The following is a 5845-nucleotide window of genomic DNA, read 5'->3' on the forward strand; positions in this document are numbered from 1 at the left end:
TAATGATGACACATAAACAGCTCTGAATATCCCTTCAGCTTTAGACAGTAACGTTCTTACATTCAATGACAGATTTCTCATCAGCCACATATTGAATTTTTTTATTTTTTCTACAATAGGATCAAAATCTAGATTACGATAAACGTTATTGTTTTATTCAATAATGACACCTAAATATGTGAGTGTGTTTTTTACGAGGTTATCGTCCACCTCTGATAATTCAGTCTTTCAACAAAAAAAAGCACCGATTTGTTCAGGTTCATTTAAAGTTCAAACACATCTGAAAACTGCTCGATACATCCGACTTTTAAGATCTCCAAGCGATAGGATAGAAAAATTGGTGTGTCATCAGCTGACTTGGATAATTTAAACTCTCTACACAAAGTCATTATCCCTAGAACTGGGCTTGTTAAATATGAGTGGCCATAATTTGTCTGGTCAGAAGAAACAGAAAAGGACTAAGTGGACACACTTGTTGTATTCCACAGGAAAGATCAAGTCTAGAAGTCATTCCATGAGCCAGTTTAACAGAACTAGTATTACAACCTCTATACAAAGTTTGGACTGTTTTACAAATTAATCCACAGATCCAATACTTGTGACTTATTGTATCAAATGCTCATCTACATTATATTCTCTGTAATCATCATCATATCTAATATTAACTGTATATTGTTACTGATATTTCTAAATCCAGACTATTCTTTATCAATAAAATCCTCCAAACCAAACTTAGTTCTTTTAGCAAAAATTAGCAATTAAGCGATGGGCCTCCAGTTCTCAATACTTAATTGATCTTTATTTGGTTTGGGAGAGAGGGGGAGACAGAGGGGGAGACTTTTGGCAAATGTCACCAGATCCGGGACTCGAACCTAGGACGGCTGCTTCGAGGACTATAGCCTCTATATATGGTCGCGCGCTTAACCCCTACACCATCAGCGCTGTCCAGAGAGTGATCCACTCCAGACCACATTCCTTAACTTTCCACAAACCCTTTTTCCACACTAAAACCAATCACAGGAATCATCTTCACTAGAGTAGAACTTCAAACATAAACCTTGTTTAAACTAAACAATGATAATTTTTATACATTTTTCCAACAATTCCCTCCTGTTTATTATTTATTAGTTTAATAACACATCCATGTATACACTTCCAAAAGGTTTTATGCATACACCTCATTAAACATTAAACTATTGTTAAGTTTAGTGATTTCTCCTCCATAATGTCATCATAGTCTTGGTTCTTGTCCAGAAGCTGGTAATCCTGGGACAACATTGTAATAAAAATTCCTCCAACCATCCTTAATATCATTGCTCTGATACAGGGAATAACACACAGAGTAAAAAAGGCAAACAACAATAACACAGTGATGACAGGGGTCATGATTTTCAAAAGCAGTTGCCACCACGGTCCAGAAGTAAGCCACGAAGAAAGGCTTCCTCAGCCGGGATGGACATCCTGCTGCATACCCCTTTTAATTTAATTTAATTGGCATATAGCATTGCTCACTCTGTGTCCATCTTCGCCGTTGGTTTTAACAGGGATGTACGTGCAGCAAGTCTCGTTTAGGAGAGCGCAAACTCCGCCTTCCGAGGCCGTCAGCAGGTCCAACACCATCCTGTTCTGCAACACCACGGTTCCAAGAGCTGTGAATTCTGTGGACAGTCCTGTAAGAGCTTTTGTGGTTGCATTAACAAAGAGTCCCAGTCGATAATCTATAGTTTCTAATCTAAGCATGTTCTTTCCTACTCCCTACCATGGGAACAAACTTAGCAAAATCTTATTCCCTGTTGATCTATGCTTGAATTCCTCATGTGGCTTCACACGGATGAGTTCCCTCTTTAGGGAAAGTTGAACTGAAATGACATAAGTGTGATCAGTGACATAAACAGGTGCACAGATACCACTCCAACTTGGAGGCAACTGCAAATAAATGGCAGTTCCACACATCCAGTGAAATCCATCTATTGCATAAATGCCATTTAGATCATGGACCTTTCCCCCTGGTCCAGCTTGGTGGGAAGAAAAATAGTAAGTTGTGTTACACATACGCATTGGAATAGTCACCACTGGGATGGAACCAGTGCCCACGACACAATGAGAAAAATAGGAACCTGCAAGAAGCTCCACATAATTGGACACAGGAGTTGTAACATTAAACTGTTTAAACTTTGTAACATCACAGTTGTAAAATGTTACTTTACCCATTACCACACAGAAACTGGTACTGGCACCAGAAACGCTGTTTCTGATAAAACACTCATCTCTTGGCGCTGGTACTGGTCTAGCTGTCAACCTGGACTTGTTGGAAGAGATAGGAAGTTCAGTACATACATAACAACCAGAAATGTTTCTGGACTTGGTTACAATTTTTCATATTGGTACCAGCTGTTAGTCTCAAGCAAGTAATTTATATCTTGTATAAACATTCCATGAAAATCTTAATTTATCCACCTCTTTAATTTCTGGAGATTATGAAATTGTGGAAATGTCTGGCATATTATTAACACAATCAGGACACACATGAAAAACAAAACTAAATGTTTCAACATCATCTTCCCTTTAAATTTACCTGTTAGTCTCTCTCACCCCTAAAGGCTAGGAAAGATAGTTGGTTTCTCCACTGACATTGAAGCAAAGCCTCCCCTTTTGTAGTCAGACTTCATCATTTCCAGCCTGAGTGGAAAGATTGACAGGCTCACCTCTTACAGTGTACTTTGTATAAGTAGCCCCCTCTTGGATTTTCACAGCGGTAGGAGTTGTCAATAACACTTGGAATGGACCCTCCCACTTTGGATCAGACCACATTTCCTTCTTAGAGGTCTTAATCAGCACCCAGTCACCTTCTTTCACGTCACCAGGAACCTGTAGGGCTTCAGAAACATCATTTGGCAGATTATTAGCATTTTGTATGCCTTCGTCATGTAATCTGCTAACGTTGCCTCTTGCTGTGGATCTTTTATGTCCTTTTGGAGATCAGGAATATAATAAGGCCTGCCATGTATTATTTCAAAAGGTGTTAATCCACCCTGAGCTGATGGGGTTATCCTCATATTAAGTTTTACTATATCTAAACATTCAACCCAATTTCTTTTTGTTTCTTACATTGTCTTCATAAGCTTACTTTTAACTGTCCCATTTGTTCTTCCTACCAACTCTGCACTTTGGGGATGATAGCTACAATATGTTTTCAGGTCAATTTTGAGACATTTACCAAGTTGTTGTATGACTTTGTTAACAAAATGTGTTCTATTATCACTATAAATCCTTCTTGGAATTCCAAATGTAGGTATTATATATTTACAAAGCGCTTTTGACACTGTTATAGCATCTGGTCCTTTGCAGGGAAAAATTTCCACCCACTTTGAAAATGCATCTATTATTACTAGGCAGTATTTATACTGTCCTACCCTATTTAGTTCAGTAAAGTCCATGTGGATGGTATGAAATGGATAAGGCGAGTGTGGAAACTTTCCTGTTCTAGGACGCAGATTCCCTTGAGGGTTATATTTCAGACATGTCAAACAAGATGCACAAATTTATTTTTAGTAAGTATTAATTATTAAATCCATATGTAGTAAATTGTTGTTCACTACCCTCCTGTTGAGACATGGCTCTGCACATGGCTCATTTGCAACCCATTGAAACATTGATTTAAGTAATATAGGCTTTCCTTCAGGGCATCTAGTAATCCCTTCACATTTACACTCAATTAATTTAGCTGGTAACAGCACAGCATCTAATAATTTCAGTAATAACTCTGCATTTTTCCATTGTGCTACCAATTATACCTTTATTTTTAATTATTTCTTTCCATACATAATATGTGCTATCCAAGATGTTAATAAACCCTGTATGAAGTCATGATAGACAAGGTTAAATAATATTTAATTGGATCTATAATCTGCTTTCCGTCCGTGGGTTTTTCGCTCACACATAGTGTTTTCTTTTACATGTATCAAATCATGAATTTATTTGTGATAAAAAAGGAGGGACTGTTAGGGTTTGAAAACTTTTGTATTGTTTATCAATCATGTCTGCTACATGCCACAGAAAGGGAGATGGGGGAGACGAGTGAGTAATGCTTTTATCAGCATCATCTAGGGGCTGCTCGTACCAAGTCCCCACTCCCTCTCTGTTTAAAATCAAGACACATGAACCCTAACCCTTCTGACCCCACACACACAGACACACACACACCCCCTAAATTCCTGAACTGTCTGTTGAACTGTGTTGGATGGGTGCGAGGACTTCTTATCACTCATGTAAAAATTTTGTGCTGTAATGCACCTGCACTCTGCTCTGTATCATGCTCTGGTATGCAGTCCTCCCTGTGTGTGTGGGATTCCGTTATCTATTTGTAAACACACACACACCAGAGGCCCGTGAGAACCAGCCTCCTTTCACCCTCTCACACACACACACCCTGTCTGAACTGTCTGTTTAACTGTGTTTGGACCACAGCATATAAATAAAGAGATAGGGTGTCAAAACTTTGTAGTTCGCACTGCAAAGTGGGCTACCCTTGCTGCAAGTACAACTGACTCTGTATCGTTCTTACCTCTGAGTTGACTAAATAATACCTAACATTACTTGGTCCTTCGTAGCCGGATTCACTCAATAACCTTATTTCTCTTTGCTTTAACAGTGACTCTGGGATTCGTGGGGGAAGCCTGACATCGAGTGAACTCTGCTGCACGGCCTCCCTTAGCCTGGATGGCTGAAAGTCCCGGTGTATAGATTTGCATCAGGCCGGTGGGATATTGTCTTGCTCGACACCGGGTGACTCTCACAGGATCCAGAGAGTCACCAAGAAGTCAACTCCGAGGCGAGACAGTTTTAAAATACAGTTCATAAGAAAAGTACTTAAAAGTCGTTGGTAGTGTGTCGCCGGTAAGGACACTGCAGTGGGAAGGTTTTATTCCACCGTGAAAGGAATAGCGATAAATTAAGGTAAGGCCCCGCCAAGAAGGGGGCCAAATAAAACGTCTAAGGGTTATTCCCCAGCGAGGGAATAGAATAAGCGCTATAAATGTAAAAAGAACGGAGTAAATTGAGCTCATAAAAAACACCAAGTTAACTTTAAAAAAAAATTACAAGGTACCTAAAACTAACTGTGTGACTGTGATGTGTGTGTATGGAGGACTAAGCATTTTAACAGAATCATAGTAGGATTCTGCTAGTCCTGTGTTTTCTTTTGCCCAGATTAAAACTACGTACTGGTGACTTTGGAGATTAAGGTCGGATTTCTTTCCGGAAAATTAACACCCTCCTACTAGTGGCAGTAGGAGGCCGTGTTAATGTCCTCTCCATAAGTCTCATGCCACTGACCTTTTGTCTGGGACATTCATACTACAATTAAACTAACATAAAACATAATGGGGAAGAAACAAAGTAAACTAAATGACTTAGAAGGGGATGTAAAGTTTATGGAGAACTATTTACAGGTCCTTCTCAAAATATTAGCATATTGAGATAAAGTTCATTATTTTCCATAATGTCATGATGAAAATTTAACTTTCATATATTTTAGATTCATTGCACACTAACTGAAATATTTCAGGTCTTTTATTGTCTTAATACGGATGATTTTGGCATACAGCTCATGAAAACCCAAAATTCCTATCTCACAAAATTAGCATATCATTAAAAGGGTCTCTAAACGAGCTATGAACCTAATCATCTGAATCAACGAGTTAACTCTAAACACCTGCAAAAGATTCCTGAGGCCTTTAAAACTCCCAGCCTGGTTCATCACTCAAAACCCCAATCATGGGTAAGACTGCCAACCTGACTGATGTCCAGAAGGCCACTATTGACACCCTCAAGCAAGAGGGTAAGA

Source organism: Girardinichthys multiradiatus, chromosome 5, assembly GCF_021462225.1.
Source record: "Girardinichthys multiradiatus isolate DD_20200921_A chromosome 5, DD_fGirMul_XY1, whole genome shotgun sequence".
In the NCBI taxonomy this organism is placed as follows: domain Eukaryota; kingdom Metazoa; phylum Chordata; class Actinopteri; order Cyprinodontiformes; family Goodeidae; genus Girardinichthys; species Girardinichthys multiradiatus.